This window comes from Heterodontus francisci, chromosome 39 (assembly GCF_036365525.1).
Source record: "Heterodontus francisci isolate sHetFra1 chromosome 39, sHetFra1.hap1, whole genome shotgun sequence".
Classification (NCBI taxonomy): Eukaryota; Metazoa; Chordata; class Chondrichthyes; order Heterodontiformes; family Heterodontidae; genus Heterodontus; species Heterodontus francisci.
Window position 1 is genome coordinate 3,771,229 of NC_090409.1, and position 6,996 is coordinate 3,778,224.

The following is a 6,996-nucleotide window of genomic DNA, read 5'->3' on the forward strand; positions in this document are numbered from 1 at the left end:
CATAGCCTTCTGTTCTTCATGAGGATGTTGCCTGCACACTCCCTTCATTGCAGGCAATAGCGTACTGACCTGTTCCATGTCGGGCTTCTGCACGAGACCCGATGCAGTACGATACCTTGCAAACCTCTGGAACCATCTCGGCCACTCCTCGGAATGGTTCAGTCCAGTGACCTTTTCAAAGGTACAGGCAAAGATTTCTCCATCTTCGCTTTGGTTTACTGTGGCCCCCATAGAATATTCTGATATCTGTCAAGGCTTAGTACAGAATTTATAAGAATCTGACGGTTAAAATAACCTGAGTTTACTCTGCACATCTTGCATTGAAGGTTTCATCTACAACTCTCCATGAGGTGCCGTACAGATTATATTACAGCACTTCCTGTGATGATGCACATAGTCTATTTATATAATCTGCCCAGGAACAACCCAATGTCCACTCTTATATTATTGTACAGATGTGAGAAAAGCTGAGGATGGGAATGGAACGTCTGAATGAAGATTTCATGATGCTGATGATGGAAATGAGGCTGATCTGTTCCCCATTCCACAATCCCTCTTTATTTCTGTGCATGTTTGTCGATGCTGTTTCAACCAAATTGAAAAAGAATCACAAATCCTCCTCTGGAGCCTCAGGTGTCCATTAACAAAAGGCATGGTGGCCAAGTGGTAAGGCGTCAGTCTTGTAAACTGAAGATCACGGGTTCCATCCCCGTTCGTGCCTTGTGATTAGCTTCTCACTTTAAATGTGACGTTTCCAAAAAAGATGTCTGTTGCATTTGTGTCGGCCATCTGGAAATCAGTGTCATATTGCACTTTATCCTGGACACTGGGAAGGACATGAGGAGTAGCCACATGGTTCCTCGAGCCTTCTCTGCCATCAATAGAGTGAAAATAACTGAGGTCCAAGCACAGAACCTTATTACTGTGCATTTGCTTGATATTTAACAGAGCTATTCTATTAATCCCACATCCCGCACTCTCCCATTGCCCTGTTAGATTTTCCATGTCAGGTATATATCCAATTCCATTTAGAGTTACCATTGAATCTGCTTCCACTGACCTTTCAGGATTGCATTCCAGACCAGAACAACACACTGCTGAAAAAACAATCTCCTCATCACAGCTCTAATTCTTTTGTCAATTACTTTAAATGTGTTTCCTTTGGTTACTGACCCTTCTGTCACTGGCAACACTTTATCCTTCTTTACTCTATCAAAACTCTTCAGGATTCGCATTTCCTGCTGCCTTTGCCGATATAACAAGGCTGAGCACACATCACCAAAAGGAATGTGATTGGCTCTGAATCACATTTATCCTTCCTGTCAATCTGATGTGGACCTTGTATTTTCCCGGAACCAAACAACCTGAGCAACAAGTGTGGGTTCCAGTGATTCCCACGGCTCTGGGAGAGAGAGGATGTGATAATGAGCCAGATAGAAGAAAGGAGTGAGATTGAGAGTAAAATAGCCCTGGTCTGTTTCTCCTAACCCCCGGCCCCCTACTTAAAATGGCATCATTTTCTCCTGCCTCTCCACATTCTAATCCATTGATTTATGCAATCCTTTCATCTGGAACATAGAACATAGAACAGTACAGCACAGTACAGGCCCGTTGGTCCACGATGTTGTGCCGAACCTTTAACCTCCTCTAAGATCAAAACTACCTACATACCCTTCATTCTACTATCATCCATGTACCTATCCAAGAGTCGCTTAAATGTCCCTAATGTATCTGCTTCTACTACCACCGCTGGCAGTGCATTACACGCACCCACCACTCTCTGTGTAAAGAACCTACCTCTGACATCTCCCCGAAACCTTCCTCCATCACCTTAAAATTATGCCACCTGGTAATAGCACTTTCCACCCTGGGAAAAAGTCCCTGGCTATCCACTCTATCTATGCCTCTCATCATCTTGTACCCCTCTATCAAGTCACCTCTCATCCTTCTTCATTCCAATGAGAAAAGCACTACCACCCTCAACCTTTCTTCGTAAAACATACCCTCCAGTCCAGGCAGCATCCTGGTAAATCTCCTCTGCACCCTCTCTAAAGCTTCCACATCCTTCCAATATTCCAAGTGTGGTCTAACCAGGGCTTTATAGAGCTGCAGCATAACCTCGCGGTTCTTAAACTCAATCCCCCTGTTAATGAAAACCAACACACCATACGCCTTCTTAACAACCCTATCAACTTGGGTGGCAACTTTGAGCGATCTATGGACATGGACCCCCAAGATCCCTCTGTTCCTCCACACGACCAAACATCCTGTCTTTAAGCCTGTATTCTGCATTCAAATTCGACCTTCCAAAATGAATCACTTCACACTTTTCCAGGTTGAACTCCATCTGTCCCTTTAATTCCTATTTCCTAATCCATTGATGTTTCACAATGCACTGAACAGTCCCAATCCATTGATATAACTCAGTCTATAGAATTTCCCTATCCACTGATATTTTCCAGTCCATTGACTTTCCCAATTCATTAATGGTTCCTGACCATTGACATTCCCAATCCATTTATATTGCCTGTGATTTCAAAGCAACTGTGGAATACAAATAGAATCAGTATTATCAGATACATCGAGACGAGGTGCAATAGCCAAGTGGACAGATGTTGGGTCTATAAAGAAAAAAGCACTGGCTCGATATTTGTCCAGTCGATCACTGGATCTGAACTCTCAACCTACTGTATTTCTGTGGGTCTGCTGACTTGTATATGTGAAGAACCATTGGATGTTTCTCAATCCTCTGACTTTTCTCATTCTTGTGCCATATTTGTTCCTTTGGGTTCACCAGTGAAGAAAATTATTCCCTATTACATTTGGTGAAGACTTTAATAACCTCACATCCTTGTGTCTCACCATCTCAGGTCAAACTCCCTACAGAAACTTTAAACATTTAACTATTCTGCTGGAAACATTTTCAAGGGCGCAGCCATTCCTTCATTATGTTTCCTTCTTTGACATGTGATTGACAAATATGTGTGTAATGGAGAGAGAGAGAGTGAAAAAAAAGAGAGAGAGAGTGCGATAGAAAGTTAGAGGACCAGCTAAAGACAGATAGAGAGAGAGAGGAAGAGAGAGGTAAAGCGATAGACAGAGAGAGAGAGGAGAGAGAGTCATTGAGTCATGGAGTCGCTACAGTACAGGAAGTCATTTTGCCCATCAAGCCCATGTAAATCAATCCATTCAGTCCCATTCCCCCGCTCTATCACCATCGCCCTGTAATTTATCTAAACCTGTCATATTTATTATAATCTTGTACATGACTATCAAATCTCCCCTCAATCTCCTTTGCTGCAAGGAGAACAACCCCAGCTTCTCCAACCTAACCTTACAGCTAAAATCCCTCATGTCTGGAACCATTCTGATAAATCTCCTCCACCGTCTCAAGGACACTCACATCCCTCCAAAAGTGTGTTGACCAGAACTGGATGCAATTCTCTGGTTGTGGCCCAAATAGAAATTTATACAGGTTCAGCATAACTTGCCTACTTTTGTACTCAGTACCTCTATTTATGAAGCCCAAGATCCCATATGCTTTGCTAACTACTTTCTCAATGTGTCCTGCCACCTTCAAAGAACTATGCATATGAATCCCCAGGTTTTTATTCCTAAAAATATGCTTTATTCATATAAATCTGTAAAAAATGCATTATACAACAGTTCAAAACAGCACCAAGTTGACATTCCAAAAAGTGCAAAGGAAATCAGTTTTCTTCAATACAGGAGTGAGTTGCCTCACAACCCTTCCATTCCATTTTAACTGACATGGACATTTTACAGCAAAACCATATCTGGTGTATACAGCACGAGGGGTTTCCAATGGGTCCAGCTGCCCAGTTCACTATGGCGGGGGGACCTTACACAGTGGTCTTTCCCCATTGAGCCTTTGCAGTGGCTACCCCACGCTTTAGTGCGTCCCTCAGCACGTAGTCCTGGACCTTGGAATGTGCCAGTCTGCAACACTCGGTCGTGAACAACTCTTTGCGCTGGAAGACCAGCAAGTTTAGGGCAGACCAAAGAGTGTCTATCACCAAATTGATGGTCCTCCAGCAGCAGTTGATGTTTGTCTCGGTGTGCATCCCTGGGAACAGCCCGTAGAGCACAGACTGCTGTGTTACACAGCTGCTTGGGATTAACCTCGACAAAAACCACTGCATCTCTTTCCTCACCTGCTTTGCAAAGACACATTCCAGAAGGAGGTGGGCAACTGTCTCTTCCCCACCTACTCAGCAGAGATGACATCTGTTATTGAAGCAAAAAGCAGAACCGACCTGATGTACAACATGAAACCAGCAGCCAGAACATTATATGACTTGAAATTAGCCAAGGCAATTGTGCAAAAGACAGTGAGACACTGCGCAAATAAACACTGGACAAAATCACAAATGTAACAATGCTTTCAAAAGCAAATCTCCCGAGAATGCTCACACTCGTCAAGCAGAGGTGACTTTGCTGGCTCAGGCACGTTCGCAGGATGGAAGATGACACATTCCCAAGGGTATTCGGTATGCGGAGGTCGCCGGAGACAGAAGACCAGTTGGATGCCCAAAGCCCCACTTCAAGGATGCCTGCAAGCAGGACATGAAGGCCCGAAACATCGATTTTCACACATGGGAGACACTTGCCAACAACAGAGGGAAATGGTGATATTACCCCTGGACTGGTGTGTGCGTCACCATGACGATCAGTGACTACAGTAGCTTGACAGCAGGTGCCAACATGGAAAACAGCGACACCTGATAATCCCACCTCATATGTGTCACTTGTGGAAGAACCTGCCTCTCACCGATTGACCTCTTCAGCTATCGGACAAAGTGCACCATGGGAAACTATCCCATCACCAATGGATTTGCTGCAAGTCTATCATCTCATGTAGAAGGAAGGATGACGACGACGACATCTACAACCATGGCGGCCCATCGTGCCTGTGGCAGCTCTTTCATTTCCTTTCAACGATTTATCGAAATTCCCTTTTCAACCTTCCGATTGAGTCTCCTTCCACCATTCTCTCAGGCAATACATTCCAGACCAAAAACAACAACAACTTGTGTGTAAATTTATAGAGCACCTTTCACGTAATACAGCGTCCCATGGCACTTCACAGGAGTGTCGGAAAGCAAATTTGGACCCCAAGCCACACAAGACCGTATTAGAGCAGATGGTCAAAAGCTTGGTCACAGAAGTCGGTTTCCATGAGTGTTTTAAAGGAGGGAAGAGAGGTCGAGAGGTGGAGAGTTCAGGGAGGGAAATCTCGGGCTTCGGGCCTGGACAGCTGATGTCACAGCTGCCAGCGGTGGAGCGATAAAAATCAGCGATGCTCAAAAGAACAGAATTGGAGCAGGGCCGGAATCTCGGGGGGAGTGAACCAAATAAAATCCGGCCCTTTGTACCCCCCTCACAGCTGACATTCCCACTGAGCTTTTTATCATCAATCAATTTCCCTCTTGCAGTTCTATTTCACACCAAGAGATGTCAGTCTCATGCCATTTCACAGCAAGCTGCATCCAAGCTACTTTACTGCCAGTCGAATACTGTGTTGAGTGGACAAGGATGTGTGTGGTGTGCAGTGTGTGGTTTGCAGCAAGGTTAGACTCAAACCAAAGAAGCTGCATCACTCCAAGCGGAAGGGCCGCCCGCGCATCAACACTGGCAGAATTTCTGATCCACAGCTGTTACGTAAGTTTCTAAATTCACTTGATAAATACCTTCAAAACACTCCGACAGGGGATGCAGAGACCAAGTGGGCCCACATCAGAGATGCCATTTATGACTCAGCTATGATCACCTATGGCAAACGTGTGAAGCAGAATGCAGACTGGTTTCAATCAAACTTTGAAGAGCTGGAACCTGTCATAGCCGCTAAGCGCATGGCACTGTTGAACTACAAGAAAGCCCCCAGCGAGTTAACTTCTGTAGCTCTTAAAGCAGCCAGAAGCGCTGCACAAAGAACAGCAAGGCACTGTGCAAATAACTACTGGCAACACCTATGCAGTCATATTCAGCTGGCCTCTGACACCGGAAACATCAGAGGAATGTATGTTGGCATTAAGAGAGCTTTTGGGCCAACCATCAAGAAGATCACGCCCCTCAAATCTAAATCAGGGGACATAATCACTGACCAACGGAAGACTGCTGGGTGGAGCACTACCTAGAACTGTACTCCAGGGAAAATGTTGTCACTGAGACCGCCCTCAATGCAGCCCAGTCTCTGCCAGTGATGGATGAGCTGGACGTGCAGCCAACAAAATCGGAACTCAGTGATGCCATTCATTCTCTAGCCAGCAGAAAAGCACCTGGGAAGCACAGAATTACCCTGAAATAATCAAGAGTACCAAGCCTGCTTTACTTCCAGCTCTCTACGGACTGCTTTGCCTGTGCTGGGACGAGGGGGCAGTACCACAGGACATGCGCGATGGCAATATCATCACCCTCTATAAGAACAAGGGTGACCGCGGTGACTGCAACAATTACCGTGGAATCTCCCTGTTCAGGATAGTGGGGAAAGTCTTCACTCGAGTCGCTTTAAACAGGCTCCAGAAGCTGGCTGAGCGTGTCTACCCTGAGGCACAGTGTAGCTCCCAAGCAGAGAGATCCAACATTGACATGCTGTTCTCCCTTTATCAGCTACAGGAGAAATGCCGTGAACAACAGATGCCCCTCTACGTTGCTTTCATTGATCTCACCAAAGCCTTTGACCTCGTCAGCAGACGTGATCTCTTCGGACTACGAGAAAAGATTGGATGTCCACCAAAGCTACTATGTATCATCGCCTCATTCCATGACAATATGAAAGGCACAATTTAGCATAACGGCACCTCATCAGACCCATTTCCTATCCTGAGTGGCATGAAACAGGGCTGTGTTCTCGCACCTACATTGTGTGGGGTCTTCTTCTCCCTGCTGCTCTCACATACGTTCAACCCTTCAGAAGAAGGAATTTTCCTCCACACAAGATCAGGTGGCAGGTTGCCTGTCTAAGAGCGAAGACCA

The 6,996-nt window shown here is 45.5% G+C and overlaps 1 non-coding gene across 1 annotated transcript; it reads left to right on the top strand.

Moving 5' to 3' along the window:
- Positions 1-649: 649 nt before the first annotated feature.
- trnat-ugu (transfer RNA threonine (anticodon UGU)) lies at positions 650-721 on the top strand. The gene has a single exon. It is a non-coding gene; the product is annotated as a tRNA-Thr (tRNA).
- The last annotated feature ends 6,275 nt before the right edge of the window (positions 722-6,996 follow it).